Here is a 23,533-nt window from a genome sequence, read left to right as displayed (position 1 = left end):
GTGGCAGGGAGGTGTTAAGAAGGTGTATGAAGACGCCTACAGGTTAGGGCCTGTGAAAATTTTATGGTGGTAGGTGGTGCTAGGGTGAGTTGTGGCTCACTAGGGTGTTGGTGCATCCATTCAGTTGATTACTAAAGAAACCAGGGCATTCAGACGTCCTTCTAGTGGGAGCTGGAGAAGAATGCTTTTCTAGAACTCTAGAGAGTTGTTACTTTCATTTCAATTGGAGCTAAAGATTAAAGAATTTATTAGAAAAGTGTATGGTGGTTTTTGACTCAGAGGTGGTTTTCCACCTAAAATTCTTGTGCCTACTATGTTCTTTTATTTAGCGTTATCATGAAATAAACATTAATAATAATTGAAGATTAACTAATGCTCTCGAAAGATTTAAATGTGCTAATTGCTAAGGAATATTGACTCACCCCCCTCCCAATATTTCCAATAGTGAAGAGAAGGAAAGGGATGAAGAAACAATAGGTGAAGAAGGCAAAGGGTCAACTTTAGGATCAACATGAAGTTGATGTTGTTCAGGGGGAGGAGAACTTGATTAAGAAGTAGTATGGACATTCATAACCATAGGGGTCGAAAATAACCAAACTAACAAACCAATGGTAAATCTATGGAATGACAATGTTTCCATATAAGGAGCACCAATATTTCCAAAAGAAGGAAAAGACCAGAATTTGGGTCAGAGGGGTTCCCTTGATTGGTAGACTCTTGAATTGTTGCCATTAGTTTTAGCCTAAGATCAAATAAGGAGTTGTTCCATGGGGAGGATGTTCTTTTGTGGTAAATTAATTGATTTTACAAATTAAAGAAACAAACAAAACAAAGGGTTAACTAGGAACAAAAGTTTTCCAAGCAACTGTCAACTGCAATATACACCTTGGCGAACCAAGGTCTTAACATATGTGCATGCAATCTCTTGAAATGTTGTGTACGATATATCATGGTATACAGGGTGACCGACTCAGTTACCTATGGATGGATAGAAACCTATAGGGGACTCCCAAAATATACTCGATGGTATGTGGGAGTGTAATCTATAGTAGTGTTGTCTAATGCGTAATCGTTCAATGAGAGCATTCCCATATACTTTACGTGCATCGAGTATCATCCAATATACACAAAGGAATGTGGAGAATCATCCTATACACTCACATACATGGAACAATATTTCACCCCTAGGATACAACGATGGAAAACAAAGGGAGCTCCTACATTTAATGCCACTGGAACATGTCTGTAGCCTAGACCCCTAACTTTTTGTGTTAATGTTACAAATGATCCTTAGGTTGATTCAACAATTTTTTTTGTTTATCTTCAATTATGTTTTAGTCTTGGGCTCACCATGAATGTCACCTGAATATCCTAAAATGCAAATCTAGCATGAGAAAATGGAAATCTTTCTCTTTCAATGACAATCTAGCTAAGGGAAGACTCAATTAGTCTGTAGCATAAAACATGCAACAAACATGATGCAAGATGCAATTTATCTTTCAATGTAATTGTTCCTATATCAATGCACATACAAAACCCTAATTGCCAATGCAAATTTTTTTTTTCAACACACTTAATTTTTGAAACGAAGAAAACTAACATGCAAATCTTTAATCACTAATTCAAATGCACTTTTTGGAATGAGGACAAAAGCAACAATTCATCCAAGAGGTCAATGACCAAATGAAATAACTTTGCAAGTGACCAAATGATAAGAACAAAGAAAATTCAAAACCAATTCTTACCAAGGGAAATAAAACACAAATGAAAAGCAAATGGAGTCATTAGAGAGACCACAAGACACTCAAGATTCAGGGAAGGTCAGCTGGAAGTAGGTTGATCAGAGAGACACTTAAAAAAAGGGTAGGTTTCGTGCAAAAGCATGGGAAAACACTAGTGCAGAAGAGGCACCAATGGTTTTACAATAGTAGTATAGAGTGGCCCCAGGTGAGGTGCAATGCTCTTTCAGAGGCACTGGAGGAGCGTTGGTCTAAGGATAAAAGATTTCGACACAAAAATTGCAAAAGAGACTTAATGAAATCACTTCCCAAGTATATTCTTAGTTGGGTAAAGCACCAATGGTCTTTCAAAGATGTAATCAAACACAATAGTCAAAGGAACCACCAAGGGAATACATTATTCCCCAGTATCATCGCCAATTTGTTATGGAATATTTATGATTGTAGACAAAAGTATCTCCCCTAGGCTTGGTAGCTAACCTAGAACAATATAAAGAGAAGGAACCCAATGCTTTCCTTAAATTAAATAGATGATTAAATGAAACCTACTTGGAAGCCATTGCATGATTCACTACTTCTTTACCTTGAATGCTCCAATTTTAGCTCTGATTGCCAAAATTAGAACCTGCACAGTCAAATAACACAAGCCAAGAAACTACGAGATCTATGCAATATCATCTAAATAATTTATTAAATAGATCAACATGGTATTAAAATACATGAAATAGTAACATTACAACCTTAAATAGATGTTGATCTTGTAGAAGAGCTCCTCCAGACTAACATTTCCTTTCCTTATCACAATGTGCACCTCCAATCACCCTCAATGTATGAAATGAAACCTCTCACAACAACAAAAAAATGGTAGAATTAGTCTCCAAAAGCCAACCTCTTGCATATGGAAGGTTGTAAATATATAGGCGAGTGGGGTATGTTGGGAGTTCTTGTCCAATTACCAATCTAAGATTTTAGATCCACCTTTGATGGGAGGATGGGATCAAAGAATAAGGGATGGAAACTCTGAAGTAGGGTAGGATAGGATCCAAATGTTTTATCTGAGGTAAATGGTGGTAACAAATTCTGAAAGCTTTTGGAAGAGGAAGCTTCCAAAATTTCTCTCTTTTTCCTGAATTTCTAGAGTCAACATAGGTGCAAAGGGGAGCAAAATGTAAGTGATCAATGTAGGCCAAGGTGGAGAAACCTATAGTTGAATGTTTTCAATTAAGAGGCCAGGGAACATTTCTCCTAAAACTGGCTCAGATGATGCATTTTCAAGAAGAAACATTGGGGAATGAAAGAGGCGTGCTTAGGTCTTTGTACAAGATGGTGACTAAGGGGCAATATGATGTTGATTGATCCCATTAGGAGGAATATTGTTTAGATGTGACAAAATGGCCTATAACATATGTGTAGGCAATCTCCCTTATTGTTGTGTTTGATGTAACAAAAATAAAAAGGTGGGTGATTCAGTTTTCTAAGGTGTGTTTGCAACCTAATTGGGACTTATGATATATACTCGAAGGTACATGGAAGCATAGTCTGTGGCACTTATATCTAATGAATACCTGTAGAATGGGAGCACTCCTATATACTCATCATGCATGGGGCTCCTTCCTATATATATAAGGTTATGTGGAAGAACGATCCTATATAGTACAAAGTATGTGGAAAACCCACCTTCCCTGGGATGTAACACAGACCATTAATGACAACTCCTATGTTTGGAGATGTTGTAACACATCTTCTATCCTAGACAATATAAATGTGTTTTAACTATTTCAAATGCCCCTTAGATCCATTGGTAAATTTAAAATTTGGTTTTGAATTAAGGTTTTAGTTTCAAGTGTAAAAGTGAATTAACGTGAACTCCTAAAATGAAACTAGCATGAGAGAACTATTTTTCATTCGATGAAGATCTAATTAAAGGCAGAGAAGAGGTTTCAATTCAATCAATGAAAAAATAAAATATTCCAAAAAAGACTTTCAAATACACTCTTCCAATTTCATAAATTCAAAGCCCTAATGACCAAAAAAATTATTTTTTCTTCAGTGTAAAGAAAACTATAACTATAACTAGACTGCTAAAAAAAAGGAAATTTGATCAGATAGCTACTGCAACTAATGAATCAATAATCAAGTTGTATGTAAAAAGTTGTATTTGACAAGAAAAAAGAATTTTCCTACAAAAGAGAAATAAATTTTTAATGCTTAAAGTAAATGTTGCCTTTATAGAGAAACAAGCAAACCAAAGACTCAAAAAACTACAACAAACAAGAAAAATTTCAATGCCAGACAAAGAAGCACTAAATTTTGAAATTTCTAGGAATAATCGAAGGTAAATTATAGTCACTAGTGCAATGGTTAACACTTAATGAACGGAGAAATTGATATGATTCTCACTCGAACTACTTCATCACATTTTACAAGAAGGAAAACTGTAATGAGTCACTCTTTCATGGAAGGAAAAGTGAGATGAGTCGCACTTTCACAAAAATAAAAGTGTGACAAGTCTGATATGCATGAAAAGCAAGGAAAAAGCCTAATAAAGCTTGAAATCAAGCTTGCTTATGTCAAAATATAGTCTAAACAGTAAAAAATGAGTTGAATAAAGAATTCCTAAAACGTCATGGAAAATGAAACCATAGAAGAACATATTTGTCCCCAACAGAGTTGCCAAGTCATTTTGTGGATAAATTTCTTCTATGGACAAAAGTAATGTCCCTAGACCTACTGATTTAATCTAGAAACAACCAAAAAAATACAATGTTTTTTCTTAGATATGTTTGGAATATGAAACGAAAACTTACTTGGAATCCAATGTAAGTTTTCTTTGTCTCCCTTCTTGTTAGCTCCAGCTCCAACTCCAATTTCCAAAAGTTGTCGAAAATTGTAAGTAGGTTCGGTCTTCATAATGACATGTAATTATGATCTTTATAAATGTTGAAAAGAAGTAAATAAAATTATTATTCTAATGCCTTTCTTCATGGGTTTCATGAGCAAGAGGTTTAATTTAGATGGCTCCCATGGAGAGGCATAGGATTTGTTAAAGAGTCAATTTCATGTATGGAGAAGCCCTACTTGGGATATGTCAAATGTATTCTAGTCTATAAGACTATAAAATAGCCCTCCAAAGACAAGCACAGTTCTCATCTTCATGTTAGATTCTGGAAGGAATAAGAAACTCATGTCAACTCAGAATTAAGATACGCATCCCTTCGTTGAATACATGTCGTCTTATATATATGGGAAGACTATTATATACAAGTGTGTAAGCTATCTGCATTTCCATGGTTTAAATTTTGGATCTCTCTGAGTTTTCTGAATGGGTATTACAGAGATAAGTCTGATTGATGGGATAGTGAAGAGATGAAGGGACAGTAAGGGTTGTTGTTAGTCAATAGGAATTCAGATCTCACTCTGAATTCAAATGGAAGTTACAGTGCAAAGTTCAGATCTCCATAGAGAATACAATTTAGATGTCTCTCTATATTTTAGATGGGAAGTAACATATAAAAAGGTAGTTTTGGATGACAAAGCATTGAAGGGAAATAAAATCCCTCTAATTCTCAAACCATAGTGGCAGCAAGACAAATCACAATTAAGAAATTCAGATGAATGAAGGGATAACGAGGTGCTACCTTATAGTGAATAGTGTCTTTGTATCAGTGTCACATCAGGTGTAGAAAGGCAACCACAGTTTTTTGGTGATACTATTGAGATGAAGTATCATGTCAATGGTAAGGGCTCATTGAAGAAAATAGTGTTTTCAAGGTAGTGATGGAAATATCTGTATCAAGGAAATGATGAAGATCTCGGTGGAAGAGGAGTCAAGAAGACAATTTACTAGAGAATGTGTGTCTTGGTCTAGGAGTGGTTAATAGGTCAAGGTTCTTGTTCTTGGTATTCGTCAATTGAAATCTCTATAAGAAGAATTTGTGTGGGTTTTCCTCTCAAAGAGTCAGAGGATTTTTCCTTGGATGATAGCATATATTTTTTGTCTCTTGTCTATTTATGTTCATGCATTAGTAGTTGTTTAAAGAATAAGAACACTAATAACTTAAGAAGAGAGAATATCCTAATCTAATGAAGTAAAAATACTCACAAGCAGTTAGTAACTAAGAGAAATCACCTAATTCATGATGCCCTAGATTTCTCAACATGGTATCAGAGCTAAGGTGTCAAAGTCAAGGGATGGCATCTTATCAAGGGACACTCAAGGATAGAGTCTTGAGAAAGGCATCAAAGTGAAAGTTGAAGGATATCAAATACATTTGAAGGATATACATTGTAGAATCAAATCCTATATCAAAGAAGGAAGTCTACTTCAAAAGAAGTCTTGGGATCATCAAATAATCAAGGCCAAACCCTTATTTCTACTCAATGCAAATAGATATACAAATTAGGCAATGAGAAGTCTACACCAGTAAGAGAATTGGATCCTATAGTCCTTAGAAAAATCCCACAAAGGCCTTCATCAAGATGAAGAGATCTACAAAGAAGCATTTCTAGGACTAAGATCACATCATCTTGGAGACTCTAGTAGCATTTATGATCTGTACTCATTGTATGATCTTGAATACAAATAAGTCTAGAAGGCATTATCATCATCCTTAAATTATATAAGGCAAGCTCCCTATCATTGCAGAAAATATCCCCTCCTTATCCTTGAAGAATATCATCTGAGGAAAAATCAAAACATCCTCATCAATCACCATCAACAATGGAATCTAGATCTAATGGTGTTTACATCATAAAAGGAGCAATCTCCTTTCTTGAAAAATGGATTTTCATTTCGAAGTAGATCATCCAAAAGGAGCACTAATACATCTTCTTAAACCACCATCAAAGTGAAAAAGTTGAATATTTCATCTTCACTTGTCAAGTAAGTATCTTCCATTCTATAATCAAATTTGGTAAAATGACTTCGTTTTGCAAGGAAATCTATAATTTGGTTGCATCATCGATATTCTTTGCATGGAAAAGGAGGATAGAAATAGTCTTCGAAGTAAGTGAAGTAATTAAAAATATCAATGAAAAAGTTTCCTCTGAATACATGGAAAGAGATTCTTATGAAAGGTCCCCTCATATAGCAGTATTGGAGACATCAAAGAGATATATGATAGGCTAGGAGAAAGATTATCTGAAGATGTGATAAGAAATATCATTGAAGGTATCAAAGGATAAAAGGATATCTTCATAAATATCTCAACTGCAAGATCTAGGAGAGATTATTTTGGATAAGGAAACAATCTCCTTTGTTCTAAGTGCACTAATTGATGAACAAGGTAACATATGTCTATGAGGACAAGAAGGCTATCCTATTAAACAATTTGTGGTATCTATCAAAGATAGATCAAGATAATTTGAGGTAAAACAATATTTAGACATTTATTAAAAGGAAAAGAAGAACATATCTAATTCTATGAGCATTACAGGAAATATTTTTCTAAGCTCAAGTAGGGCAATAACAAGAAAGATATAAAAGAAGTCCATTTCACCGAAGAAGTAGATAAAGTTGAAAGAAGGAAGTCCAAGGAAGAGGAAAAGTATTAGAAGTAAGAGCTTGTGACATCACCATACGAAACATGAAGGATGTCTGATAGTCAACTATGAAGGATATAGCTCTTGAGAACCTCATTGGAAACTAAAGGAAAGGAAGAAGTCATCTAGGACAAGGCTCATCATATGTCAAAAGGTAAGATCTGATGGATAAGGATATGCAAGATCCTCAAGACTCATTGATGGAATATTCATTAGACGGTTCACCAATATAGAAAGGAAGCAAGTGTTTCATCAGGAAATCAAACTTGTGGAATTCATGGGATGATGGTATGCTAACATCAAAGATGAAGTAGATAAAGGGGTTGAAGCTCTTTTCTATCAAGGAAGTTGTTGGAAGAAGCCTAGATGACCTAAATGTAAATGAGGTATGTATGCTTGTATTCAATATTATAAAGTCATGTTGTATACTTGTAGGAAACATAGATCACTACTTTATATTCAGAAGCATGATCAAAGGAAATGACTCTCCTCCTATGAAAGGTTTCCAAAAGGCATGGGTCACACTAGATTAAATCAACATAATATGTCCTCATATGAAGTATGAGGTGGTTGATTACAATTGAGGAACACTAAATGGAAGCTCCTGGGAATGAGTGTGAAGAGACGTAGGAAGAGATTGTGAGATATGAAACCACGGTAAAGGAAATCAACATCCAAGAATGAAGAAAATTTTACTATGAAATCTCCTAGAAAGATATGAAGGCTCTGATGGAATTCTGAAAATGATGGAGACCCTTGACAATGGATATCTTTGGGAGATGTGTCAATATGTATGCAGGATGTTGATGCAAACAGGGATATGTCATGATGAAAGCCCATCACAAAGGTAATTCTTATTTAAGTGTTCATTTCTTATTTTTGAACAAATATTTGAATGGGCTTATGTAGGAATAGCAAAGGGAAAAATTGTGAATGTCTTCCAAAAGCACTATGTAGAAGGATGTAAGATCCTTCCAAAAAAGACATCATGAAGAAGGAAACATGACATGAAGCAAGACGAGATGTATACTGATGGGTCACTTTCTGATGAAAGGAATGATGACATGAATGACTCATGGATGAAAGTGATGGATGGTCTGCGCCCTATGAAGAAGACATAAAAGGTGATGACTCATTGACAAAGAAATTCATGACATCAAATGAAGGAGATATTCCAACATCTAGTTGAGGAGTTTTTGTATGTCCCTAATTAAGAGAAGGTCTGAAAACAAGTTTCTTACTTGGAAAAAAAATTGGAAATTCCTAAGCCAAGAGGGAGCTTAGGTACATTCCTTTCGTAGGAATGAGTAGATTCTATTATTGGAATTGATATTTCCTCCCTAATTGAGAGGGAGATATAAACACATCATTTTGGTCTTCACCTCATAAGACATAAAGGAGGATTGGATAATCATTTGGTGTTTGATACTCTTTGAAGATGAGATAGGGCATCCAAGATAAGATTAGTTGTGGACCGATATTCTTTGAGCACTAGATATCCAAGATAAGAATAGTCCAAAGTAGGTCATACTCTGTGAACATCCAAGTGGAGTATGTACCTTGAGAGACAATGATATTGGTCTCTATGAATCATTGGTCTTGCCAACATTGTGCTCTGATCATGTGGATTGATCCAAAATGGATCCAAGAACTCTTTAAGTCTTCAAAAGTAATTCAAAAGTTCAAAATTTATCGCATGAGCAAACCTTCATTAAACATTAGAAAACACTATCGAGACCCAAAAGCATCAAGAAAATAGTGGAAAATAGGCTTATTAGTGGTCAAAGGAGTGATACACAGTAGCTGTCAGATCTGGCCGATCAACGGTCCAGATCTAGTTAGCAAATCGTAAATCAGTAGTTACAGGCAGAGGAAATCGAAGCACACCACATAAAACTTACGATGGTGATCAGCGGAGTCAATGGGAACTGTCGATCAAGTGCGCGGATCGATGGCCCACGTTGCATCGCAGAATCGTAGTTGGCATATACAATAGAGTGTTCCCCAAATGGACCAAGGTTATCGCGATATGTGATTGCGATCAATTGCATCGCGATATCGCAATCAACAAACTCAATGGAGCGGGGCTTATACATACATATATATATATATATATATATATATATATATATGCGATGCGGTTAGCCAAACTCGATGGATATATAAACATTATTGCATAAGATTTGAGATCCGTTTAATGTCATTTTTAATGTATTTTTGCATTTTTCGTTTATTAAATGAAATCTGAAGGGAAGCGCCGATGCAATGAAACCTGGACCCCAAGGGGTTTGTGAATGCAATTGTATAATATTTCAGATCTGCCCAAAGCCATTTTCACGAGATTTTTCAGTATTTTAGTGTATTTTTGAATACATCGGGAAATCAAGATAAGCGAGATTTTGGGTGGGTCAAAGGCAGAAAGTGGTTTGGTTTGGGTCGAGCTCTGCCCGAGCCCATACATTAGCTGCCACGTGTCCAGGCCAAAGAGAGAGAAAACCACCCTCATTAGGTGGTTAACTCCCGTATGAAAGGGCCACCAGAAATGGATCTCAGCCGTTGGATCCAGATCTCCTAGATCAATGGTGGAGATGCAATGTCAGTATACAAAAGGCAGACTTGATAGGAGAATAGAGCAGATTTGAGGACTTTTGAAGTCTGATAAACAATGTTTTTGGTGGATTTTCATAGTTTTGAATGCATTTCTTTGTGTTAACAGAAAGCGGCCATCTCAAGGATTTTGAAGTCCCGATGCACTCATCCATTGTAGAATAGTTGGCCACCTCCCATGAGGGCGTCATGCAATGATTATTTAATGCTAGAAGAGGGATTCAAGTAGACAGAGGCTGGGAGACAGAAAGCTGAGAAGAGGAAATGAATAGGTAGCACAGATTGGCTTTAAAGCCACAAAAGACAACAGACAGAGGCAAGCAGTAGTACAAGGTAGTGCTGAGACAGAGCAACATAGATAGAGAGTTCAATGAGGAGAGTTTGTGTACTCATAAGAGACTTGGGGAATCTAAGTAAACCCTTATTGTTTTGTATCTATTGTGTGAAGTTCAAATTGAGCTTACTATTGTAAAACTCTGTTTTGAAGACATAATAGAGAGGTCATCACTGAAGGCTAGACTAGGAGATGTAGCCCAGGAGCATTGGGTGAACTCCTTTTTAAACTTGTTGTGTTTATGTGTGTTTTCTATTATGCTTCTATACTGCTTCATTGTCTGTGTATTTCGCAATCTTATCGATCCATTGCACAAAATAACATAGACAAATCCATTCACATGAGTGTGTAATACCTTATTAATTGTCTTAGATCTCATCGTCAGATCAAGTGGTATCAAAGCTTTAGGTTACTAAGGTTAGACAAGCTTGTGTTGGATTGGTGAATGATAACTAGGTCAAAGCTCAAATTAGGACAAGGAGAATTGGTTGAGACTAACCCAGAAATAGGAAGAGTCTATCCTAGGAGGAAAATGGCAGAAGAAAGTCCCTTGGAATTAGACGTTTAGTTCATGGATAGTTTCATGACCGTGGGAGCCATGGTAGAAGAGATGTATTGAGAATTTAAGAAAGGTCGAAGTGAAAATTCTTCAACCTCAAAACAAGACAAAGGAATGGAGGAACCTCTTCTAGATGGCCACTCTGAAGGCAAAGGGAAAGGAAAAGAGCCTTGTCTATCAACATCTCCTTCTAGCCCTTTGATTAAATTAGATGTAAAATTTGATTTGCCAATATATGATGGTGAATTAAATGTAGAAAATTTATATAACTGGATTAGACATATTGATGTGTATTGCAAGGTGCAAAACATTGATTCAAAGAAGAGTAAAATTCAGCTAACTAGCCTTCACCTTGGAGGAACTGTGCTAGTATGGTGGGAAGGTAGGACCCAAGCTGATTTGAAGAAACATGGTAAAATTATTTCTACTTGGAGCGAATTTGTTTATGCCATTAAAAAATAGTTCTATCCACTAGCTTATATGCAGCAAGCCATGATGAGTTGGAAAACTCTTCACCAGTTAAAGGGGCAAAGTCTACAAAGCTATACCTGGGAATTTAGAAAAAGAGCTTTAATTCTAGGCATTTATCTATACTCACCTGAAAATTTGTTGAAGTATATAGGTGGTCTACATAGCTATTTGAGGCACATCATTCTCATGTTTAACCCTACTAGCATAGATGAAGTATTTGTTCAAGCTACACATCTAGAGGATAGAGGCAAGAATGTGAACCCAGAGATTGGGGGATCATCAAAACCCATTGCAAGCAAGAACAAGGAAAATAGGAAGAAAAAATGGAAAGGGAGGAAGGAACATATTGTATAAAAAGACAAACCTTCATGCATGACGATGAACACTACTGGTCTTTGCATCTAGAGCTGAAACCCAAGAAGTTCAATGGCAAGAAGAAGAAGATTGCTGCAACTATTTAGAAAGATTTGGGGTCAAACTCAGGTGATGAAACAACAGTCACAAATACAGGTATAAAAGGTAAAATTCTGAAGCATCTACTAGTAATTCTACACAATCCATTGATAATAAAGAAAATGAGAGGAAAAGACATGAGCTTTTTCATATTAGAGTTATTTCCAAGCATCAAAAGATTGATACTTTATCTGATAGTGGTTCACAAGTAAACTTTATTTCTGAAGCAACTGTAAAGAAGTTGGGACTACTGACCACACCTCACAAGAAGCCATATCCATTAGGTTGGGTATGTGATAAAGCAAAGCTACAAGTGACTAGACAATGTAAACTTAGGTTTTCATTTGGGTCAACATTTGTAGATTTGCTTGAGTTAGATATAGTTCCCTTGGATATATGTGGTATTGTTTTAGGAAGTCCTTACTTGTATGATAGAAAAGCCATTTTCTATAGAGCTAAAAATCAGTATCAACTCACAAAATATGGAATAGAATATATTGTAATAGCTTGTCAGCTCAAAAATAACTACACTCTCATTAACTTAGGGCAGAGGAAAAGAATTGTAAACTCATGCAAGAAATTTTTACTAATGGTTGTAAAGGAAAAGACCCCTGATAAAACCAATGTATTTGAGGGTTGTGATGCTAAACAAAAAGTTGATTTATGAAACATTATTTCAGAATATGATATCTTATTTCAAGAACCTGAAGGTCTACCATCCAAAAGGGAATTTGTACATGATATTCATTTGCAGCAAGATGCTCCATTGCCTAACATCGGAATGTACAGGTTATCTGCTTTAGAGAATGCAGAAATCAAGAAGTAGGTACAGGAGCTGCTCAAGAAAGGCTTCATAAGACCAAGCACATCACCATGCAAATCTCCAATTGTGTTGGTGAGAAACAAAGATGGTTCATGGAGGATGTGCATTGATTACAGAGCACTGAATAAAATAACTATCAAGAAGCATTATCCTCTTCCTCACATAGATGATCTATTAGATCAGTTGAAAGAAGTTGTTTACTTTTTCAAGTTGGACTTGTGTAGTGGCTACCATTAGGTCAGAGTTGCAGAACAAGTGCATGGAACACTGCTTTCAAAAAAAAGCAAGGGCTATATGAATGGCTAGTTATGCCTTTTGGCTTAACTAATGCTCCTGCCACTTTCATGAGAGTAATGAATGATGTACTCAGGCCTTTTATTGATGATTTTGTAATTGTATATTTAGATGACATTCCTGTTTCCAGTAAAACATGGGAAGAACATTTGAAGCATGTAAAGTAGACTCTAGATGTTTTTAAAAAAGAAAATCTCTATGTGAAGTTATCTAAATGTGAATTTGGAAAAACATTTTTGAATTATTTGGGTCATATTGTAGGGGGTGGTGAATTGAAGATAGATCCCTCTAAGGTTGAAGTCATTATGAGCTTGGTGAAACCCAAATCTACTATAGAAGTTAGAAGCTTCATAAGAGCAGCACGATATTGGAGAAAGTTTATTACTAACTTTTCCTTGATTTCACCTCCCTTACATGCTTTAACAGGATTGAATAAGGTGTTTCAGTGGGGAGGAAAACAACAGAAAGCTTTCAACACCTTGAAAGAAAAAATTAGTACAGCACCAATACTAGCATTGCTAGATCTTCAAAGACAATTTGAGATTGAAACAAAGGCCAGTGACTATGCCATGGGAGCAGTGTTGATGCAACATAGTAAACCCATATGTTATCATTCTGAGACATTTAATTCTGCAATAGTTAATTATCCCACATATGATAAAGAATTGTATGCATTAGTACAAAGTGTGAAAAAGTGGAAAAATTACCTATTGGGCAAAGAAATAGTTATACATACTGATCATCAACCACTTCAATATTTACACTCACAAACTAAGTTGCAACAATCAAGACACTATAGGTGGATGGGATTTCTACAACAGTTTCATCTTGTCATCAAATATAAGAAAGGCATACAAAATAAAGTTGCAAATATGTTGCCCAGACCAGTTATTAATGCATCTACTATACTTAAGCATAATTCATTATTGCATGAAAGCTACATTGAACAATATGCTCAAGATATAGATTTTAAAGATGTATATGCAACTTTAAGTCGTGGAAAACAAGTAGAAGAATTGGATTACCATGTTAAAGACCAACTATTCTATCATTTGGGAAACTTATGCATTCCTCAAACTAAAAGAGTTAACATAATCCGAGAAGCACACACTTCTCTAATATTATGTCATTTAGGTGTAAGTAAAACAGTTGCACAACTGCAAAGATTTTGTTATTGGCCAAGAATGCATGAAACGGTTTCTAGATATGTTAAAGGGTGTACCATGTGTGCTAAAGCAAGCCCAACAATAGAAAACTAGTCTTGTACACTCCACTTCTAGTTCCTTCTCATCGTTGGGAAAGTGTTTCCATGGACTTTGTTGGGGGACTGCCAAAATCTAGAAAAAGTCATGACTATTTATATGTTATTTTGGACAGGTTCAGCAAAATGTGTATTTTAGTACCTTGTAACAAGCAGATTACAGCTGGACAAACAACAAAGTTGTTCTTTCAGCATGTCTGGGTGCATTTTGGGTTACCCACTTCTATTGTCTTTAATCAAGATTCCCATTTTGTTGGGAAGTTTTGGTCAAGTCTATGGGAGTTAATGGACACCACACTGAAGAAGAGCACATCCTTTCATCCGCAGACAGATGGCTAAACAGAGGTAGCCAAGAGGATAGTGATCCAGTTGCTCAACGGCTATTGCATCAAGCATCCTAAGCTTTGGGATGAACATTTGTGTTATGTGCAACATGCTTACAATCATGGTAAACATTCTTCTACACAAATATCTCCTTTTGAGACTTGTTTTGGTTTCATATCAAGGTCTCCCTTGGATTTTGTCTTTGGTAAAGACATAAAAATTGATGGACATAGTGATGTAGACAAAGCAACTAAGTTCATTGAACAGATCCAAGAAATTCACCAAGCAGTGTAGGAACAACTGGAAAAGAGCCAAGCCGAGTACAAAGCAAGGCATGATAAGCATCAAATTGAGCAAAGCTTCCAAGTTGGTGATCAAGTCTGGTTGTACATTAGCAAAGACAGAATGCAAGGTGAAAGAAAGAAGCTGAAGCCAATAAGGTATGGGCCTTTCAAGATACTTGAGAAAATTGGTGAGAATGCTTTTCGCCTTGATTTGCCAGCTTGCATGCACATCTATTCAGTGGTTAATGCAGAGAACTTGAGACTCTTTGAGCCTTCTTTGATTGAAGACCCAGAAGAGCAAAGTTAGTTGCCTTCTATTGATCATCTATTGCTTGAATATCTGAATGAGTTGTAGGAAGATATAGTTCTGGACAAGAAGGTGAGAACTACACATAGAGGGAATGTTGAGTACCTCAAAATTGGGCTCAAAGGTTCAAAGCCAAGCAGTGAAAGATGGATAGAGATTGGACAAGTGAGGAAGCTGTATCCTCACTTGATTGATGCTTAAAAGCCAACTTTTGGTGGTCCAAAAGCCTTTTTTAGTGGGAAGGCATGATCCAAAATGGATCCAAGAACTCTCTCAGTCTTCAAAACTCATTCAAAAGATCAAAATTTATCACATGAGAAAACCTTCATAAAACAATGGAAACCACTATCAAGACCCAAAAGCACCAAGAAAATAGTGGAAAATAGGCTTATCAGCGGTCAAAGGAGTGATCCACAGTAGCCATCAGATCTAGCTGATCAATGGTGCAGATCTAGCCGAAAAATTGCAAATTGGCAGTGACAGGCAGAGGAAATTGGGGCACACCACATAAAATTTATGATGGCGTTTTGCGGAGTCAGGGAGGACCGTAGATCAAGCACGCAGATCGATGGCCCATGTTGCATCGTAGAATCGCAGTCGGCATATACAATAGAGCACTCCCCAAATAGCCCGAGGTTATTGTGATATGCGATTGCAATCAATCGCATTGCGATATCGCAATCAGAAAACTCAATGGAGTGGGGCTTATACATATACATATAGATATATATATATATATATATATATATATATATACATATACATATACATATACATATACATATACATATACATATACATATACATATACATATACATATACATATACATATATATATATATATATATATATATATATATCTGTGATGTCATTAACCAGACCCAATGGATATATAAACATTATTGCATAAGGTTTGAGATCCGTTTAATGTCATTTTTAATGTATTTTTGCATGTTTTGTTTATTAAACAAAATATGAAGGGAAGTGCCGATGCAATGAAACCTAGACCCGAAGGGGTTTGTGAATGCAATTGTATAATATTTCAAATCCACCCAAAGCCATTTTCACGGGATTTTTTAGTATTTTAGTGTATTTTCAAAATACAATAGGAAATCGCGATAAGTAGGATTTTGGGTGGGTCAAAGGCAGAAAGTGGTTTGGGCGAGGCTCTGCTCGAGCCCATACATTAACTGCCACTTGTCCAGGCTGAAGAGAGAGAAAACCACCCTCATTGAGCGATTAACTCTCGTATGAAAGGACTGCCCAAAATGGATCTTAACCGTTGGATCCAGATCTACTAGATCAATGGTGGAGATGCGAAGTTAGTATACAAAAGGCAGACTTGATAGGAGAATTGAGCATATTTGAGGAAGTTTGAAGTTCGATAAACAATGTTTTTGGCGGATTTTCACAGTTTTGAATGCATTTCTTTGTGTTAATAGAAAGTGTCCATTTCAAGGATTTCCAAGGCCCAATGCACTCATTTGTTGCAGAATAGATGGCCATCTCCCCTGAGGGCATTATGCAATGATTATTTAACGCTAGAAGAGGGATTGAAGTGGACAGAGGATGGTAGACAGAAAGCTAAGAAGAGGAAATGAACATGCAGCACAGATTGGCTTTAAAGCCACAGAAGACAGCAGACAAAGGCAAGCAGTAGTACAAGGTAGTGCTGAGACAGAGCAATAGAGACAGAGAGTTCAATGAGGAGAGTCTATGTACTTAGAAGAGACTTGGGGAATCCAAGTAAAGCCTTATTGTTTTGTATCTGTTGTGTGAATTTCAAATTGATCTCACTATTGTAAAACTCTGTTTTAAAGACATAATAGAGAGGTCACCACTGAAGGCTGGACTAGGAGATGTAGCCCAAGAGTATTGGATGAACTCCTTATTAAACTTGTTGTGTTTATGTGTGTTGTATATTATGCTTCTTTACTACTTCATTGTCTGTGTATTTCGCAATCTTATTGATCCATTGCACAAAATAACATAGACAAATCCATGCACATGAGTCTGTAATACCTTATTAATTGTCTTAGATCTCATCATCAGATCATGGATAGAAATGTTAGTCAAGGCATTGCTATGTGACAATGTTGGTTGATATGATGCTAGACATATGGTTTACAAATCTAATTCTTCTTATGAGAAATTCTTCAGATTGAGAATGACTAAGTACCACTATGAATACCTCCCTAGCTAAGAGGGAGTGTTGAAAATTGTAACTAGGTTTGGTATTCATAATGACATGTCATTATGATCTCTATAAATGATGAAAATAAGTAAATAAAATTATTATTGTAATGCCTTGTTTCATGGGTTTCATGAACAAGAGGCTTATTTTATATGGCTCCCATTGAAAGCCTTTGTATTTGTCAAAGATTTAATTTCATGTATGGATAAGCCCTACTTGGGATATGTCAAATGTATACAAGTCTATAAGACTATAAAATAGCCCTTCAAATACAAGCACAGTTCTCCTCTTCATGTAAGCTTCTAGAAGTAATAACAAACTCATGTCAGCTCTCAATTAAGAGAAACATCCCTTCGTTGAATACATGGCTTATATATATGGGCAGACTACTATACATAGTTGTGTAAGGTATATGCATTTCCATAGTTTAGATTTTGGATATTCTCTTAGAGTTTTTTTTGGATTGGTATTATAGAGAAAATTTTGATGGATGGGACAATGAAGAGATGAAGGGACAATAGGCTTGATCTTAGTCAATAGGAATTCAGATCTCAATCTGAATTTGGATGCAAGTTACAATGCACAATTTGTATCTCCAAAGAGAGGACAGTTTTGATGTCTCTCTATATTTTGGATGGGAAATAACATATAAAACGGTAGTTTTGGATGACAATGTATTGAAAGGAAATCATATCCCTCTAAAACTTGGATCATAGTGGTAGCAAGATAAATCACAGTTAATAAATTCAAATGAATGAAGGGACATGGAGGTGCTACTTTATACGAAAGAGTCTCTCTATCTATGTGCCACATCAAGTGCAAAAAGGAAACCACAATTTTTTCGTGATATTATTGCGATGAAGTATCATGTCAGTGATAAGGGATCAGTGAAGAAAAAAGTGTTGTCAAGGCAGTGATGGAGATCTCCATATCAAGGCAATGATGAAGATCTCGATGGAAGAGGAGTCAAGGAGAGGATTGACTAGAGAACACATGTCTTTGTCTAGGAATGGCTAATGGGTCAAGGGACTTGGTCTTGGTATTCGTCAATTGGAATCTCTATAAGAAGAATTTCTATAGGTTTCCCTCTCAAAGAGTGAGAGGGTTTGGCCCTAGCTGATAGCATACATTATGTGTTTCTTGTCTATTTATGTTCATGAATTAGTAGTTGTTTGATGAAGAATACCACTAATAAATTAAGAAAAGAGAAGATCCTAATGTAATGAAGTAAAAGTACTAAGAGAAATCACCTAATTCATGATGCCCTAGATTTCTCAACAAAAGTGAAACCTACAAATCATCCAAAGAAAGCAAGAAAACAAAATGCACAAGATAATATATACAAATAACTCTAAAAAGAATTCAAGGATTCATGCTATAACACTAGTACAAAATGGCTAATTAATTACCAAAAAAAGACTAAAATTCACATATAAATGACCATTTTTTAGTCAGTGACCAATAGTAGCTAATTAACACTATCTTATAACGCGACTAACTTTTAGTCATTTTTAGCTTAGTCATTAACTGTTTGTCACAATTTTATCATCTAATAGTATATTCAGTCATAAATTTGGTCATTAATTCCCACAATTAATGATAAAATATACAGCAAAATATATTACTATATGATTACCCGAAAAAATCAATTAATGACCAAAGAAATATGACCAAAATGTTGGTCATGTCATGAGATACTGTAAATTAGCTACTAATAGTCATATATATGCAAATTTTAGACATTGTTAGAAACCAATTAATGACCAAAGAAATATGACTAAATTTTGGTCGTGTAATAAGATACTGTAAATTAGATATTAGTAGTTGTATATATGCAAAATTTAGTTGTCATTTGTAATCACAATTTTATCATTTACAACAGTCATTTATTTTTTTGATAGTTTCATATTCACTATATAAATGACTAATTTAGTCATGTATTCATTTTATTTGTGTTCATCACTAATCAATATAAACTACTAATTTAATAGTTTCTGATTGATTTTTTGTGTTCATTATTAATCAACATAAATTAATTAGTATGATTTTGTGACTAAATTAAAAAAAGAACTGTCATACAATTTGCATGTTCATCTAATATGAAAATGAAAAATTATATATGTTAATTACAATACTAAATAATATCAAGTGAAAAGATAAATAATTTCAGTGACATAAGTTTTATTATATAAAATGTTAAGTATTACAATATGAGTTTCCAACTTAATATTGGTTGGACTACAATTTACACATGAAATATTTTTTTATCACTTCAAAACATTATCACTATCTTTCCAAGGCATTGCAAGTGAATTCACCAACTCTGAAGACTTGACCGTCAGTCTCTATGTGTGTGTCTTATGGAAGATATTGGTTATAAGGGTATCACTAGACCTATTCTCTTCTCTCCCTCTTTTTTCATTTGTCGTTTGAGTGTAATTGTTCTCCTCTTTCTTCAATTCCTTCTTCTTACCATCAATATTGAGTTCCTCTCCTAAAATCGAAAGAGGATACAATGCAAATTATAAGACATGAAAGATGATGAATACTTGAATATAAACTAAAATAGACTATAAAATATTTTATGACATATATCTTAACATTAGCAATGTCAATGCAATTTACCCCCATAAAGAATGAAACTCAAACAATTTTTCTTCAGTTGGGCAATGGTGGACACTATGTGGCAACATGACCTATATAAACAAAACAAATAAAACATCACTATAGAAAATGACACCTTAGTAACTTAGTATTCAACCTTTAGAGAAAGCTTAGGCACAATCATGCCAACCAAGTTGATGAGCCTCATTATTGGAGCAAGGATGTTGCAACTCCTAGGGCTACCAACTTTACTTTATCAACTCGAGGTTTCGTACAAACTTGGAGGTAACAGTGTTATATGCACAACATATGCAACATTCTACTCATGTTGCTTCTCAATTGAGGTGATATACCTCTAGGGTTTCAAACTAGTCTTCTATTGACTAGAAGGAGTCTGACTACTCACAATGAATGTAAAGCTAGTTCTAATACAAGAAAGTAAATTCTTGTTTATTTAGGAAATAATAGTTATTGAATGGAAAATGCTATGAATCATCTAGCTAGGAAATGACACAAATTAGTTGCAGAAAAAAATTAAGCTAACCTTTCATTTTACCATCTAGATATTTAGACTAATTGGACATGGGAAGTTTTTCTATCATCTTATGATTCATATATGCATGCACTAACTATCTCATGTTGCATTTGCAAAAAAAGAGTCTTTTAATTTCTAAATTCAAAAATGTAAATGCTATGTTATGCTATCTGATCTTGGAGGGGGGAAGGCATGGGAGAGCTAGTCTTAGGTGGCACTTATAGGCATGGAATACAATATGAGGGCCTAACCTGTACTTAGACTATCATTTCTAGTCAAAACAAGGTCAAATACGCTGCTACAAGAACTACCACAAGATGTCCTAGTTTGCTACAAGATGTCCTGGTTTTCTACAGGAAATTAGCTGAAAGATTTAGGAGGGTCATAATAGTGGAATAAGGTGTTGGAGAGATGTATGATAGTGAGAGAATGTGTAAGGAAGGTGGACATTACCCAAGGCTAAGCCCAACACTCCAGGGAGGTTGGATTTTCCCAAGGTGGCTATTCACGGTGGCTGCAAAATAGAGATTTAAACTATGGGCTGGTATGCCTTAGCAAAAGGTGGAGAAGACTTAGGTGAATCTGGTTGGTTGCATTCCTCCCTGTAGATCAACAATCCCTACAACAAAACTTGTTTTCCTCTTCATCTATGCATCACTATATACCAACATGGAAAATATGAGTTGAATTTTGAGAAAGATGATCTATCTTTTTCTAATGGCTAAACCTATGGAATGGAATGCCTTCTAAGCTATGGAAAACTGAAGAAAAAAATAACAATTGTAGGTGCTTCCAATAAATCATAAACAATGATTTATTTAAGCATGCAACCTAATCTATGAAATGACCAAAAGACAAACTCTACTTTTTGGGTTGTTAGAGTGGGGCCCTCTAAGAATGATCCCACAAGGGAGATGAGGAAGAGCCCATTGTCACAAGATTTTCTAAAGTACTTTTCTTCACTACTGCACCACTAACCTACTTATTCAAACTTTAATGGAAACAAGATTAATAAGTCATTCAAATACTTGTTAAGCTAAACAAAACATAAATAATTTTAGCAGCTAACTATTATCTTAATCTCAGAATACATATAGAAAAAGAGGAACTTTTACTACTAGGGTTGGGCCCTAACCCAAGAGCTTTAGCCCTCTGAGTCAACTCAGTGCTAGATCAATGTCAAATTTCCCATTATAATCAAAATATCAAATACAACATAGCAAACAATAGTCACAATGTTTCAATTGGAATTGCCTCTAGGGTACATCAAAAAATTGAAATCCTAATAAGTCCCTTGGCTCTCTTATTCTTACAAATTGAAGCTACCAACAACTTCCCAAAAGATAGGGATACTTCGGTCCTTGACTCGAGAATAACTTGTCTTTGACTGTGACTTGCTTGGTTATCCATGAAATCAGCTTTCTTGGCTGCTAGTAACTCTCAACTTATGAGATATGGTGGAGGAATCTTCGAATGATTTGAGGATTAAAGGAGGGAGACCAATCTCCTAAAATCTCTCTTTCTTTCCCACTTCGAGTTCCTGCACTTGAGTTAGCCCAAAACTGCTGCAATTTATGCATTTAATACATATTAGAGCACATGACATAGCAACTCACCTTTACCCTTCTCACTAAAGAAAATATAATGAAACATGTAAATAAATGTGAGAAAAGTCAATCTTAATAAGCTGGAGAGTGGCATTGTGACCCATATAGTTTACCTATTGATGAGCCTCATCACAAGTTACATGCTAAAAAGCTCAGGGTGTAGATAGCTTGTTAAAATAAATAATCTTAGGTGTGATGTCTAATCCTTGTCATTTTATTTACAACAACATTTCATTCTCTAATGCATGAACTTGGTCAAGTATATAGATAACTTGTGCTCAAATAACAACATCAAAGTAAACTTTTTGAGTAGTCATGAAGATATTTTAACCCAAAACAACTAAAAAGATTTCAATTAATATCATGTAATACTAAACTCATCTTCAAGCTTTGGATGTTTTTTAAATGGACATGATACTAAGTATTTTCAATTTCATAGTTAAACGACAAACCAAAATCAAAAGAAACCTTCAAACTACAATCAAACAGTAAAGAGAGGATATTATGGAATGAATATTACAATTATAAAAAAATTGTTTACCTATCCACCAGTGACTTGTCTAGAATTCCTAAAACATTTGCTTACCCAAAATAACCATGAGGTGAAAGAATCACAACATTAAAAACAATAGGAATCCCCACTAGAAACATTTCCTAAGTCAATGGCTCAGGTACCTCAAGGCTCTCGAACAACAAATGAATCATATCCAAAGCATGTTCAGCATTATCTTCCCATCCATTTTCCAATCCCATTTACTGTAACCTGACCACATCAGAGTCAAGTAACAACCAAATGAAGGCATTGCCATTTTTTCTTTATCTTTTATACCTATAAATTTTGAATATGATTTATTTCAGGAACATGTTAGTTCATATTTAAAGCATTCCTGTCATGAAATTATATCAATCAAGTAGGACATCAGGAAAATTGACCTTAATGAGGTCCTCAAACAATTCCTACAATATCAATATTTTTCATGTTGTGATATCTTGGGTAGAAAAAATAACATATTTGCAAAAGAAAAATCCATATATTACTCGTGTTCAAACCCTGTTTATGGTGTATTCATAGGCAACTTTTTAAAATGTTCTTCTATCTTTACCAAAGAAGACTGTAGCTTGGGTAAACTCTATATCCTTTCATTCAACATCAATTTCTGTAAGATAAATGGAATACATTATTCTTCCCCATTTCTCAACATCATACACATGATAAAGTTGAAGTCACATAAAACCAAGAGAAAACCCTTTTTCTAACCAAAACAAACAAACAAATAGTGCCTCTAATAAAACTCCACACCTTAGAAATTACTGTACCACATGTTTAGGCTAAATCTGAGATTCTTTGAACCACATTTAGGTAATACTTTGATGTAAATTTGGTGCTAAAATAAATATATAAATCCAGGTTATTATTAGTGAAATTCAATAATAATTCAAAAAACAAAAATAACGTCATTGCAAGGTAGTGGAGAGAAACCATCACATGCCCTTGTTAAAATAAGTAAGAAACAATAGAGAAAGGATCAGATGGATGCTTCCCTCATGCCAATACTAGTCCAAGGATTCTAGAATAAGATCAATAGCAAAATAGA

The sequence above is a fragment of the Pinus tabuliformis genome, chromosome 2_1, assembly GCF_031772625.1.
Source record: "Pinus tabuliformis cultivar Carrire ecotype Pingquan chromosome 2_1, CPIR1, whole genome shotgun sequence".
Taxonomy (NCBI): Eukaryota; Viridiplantae; Streptophyta; class Pinopsida; order Pinales; family Pinaceae; genus Pinus; species Pinus tabuliformis.
This window is presented reverse-complemented; position numbering follows the sequence as displayed.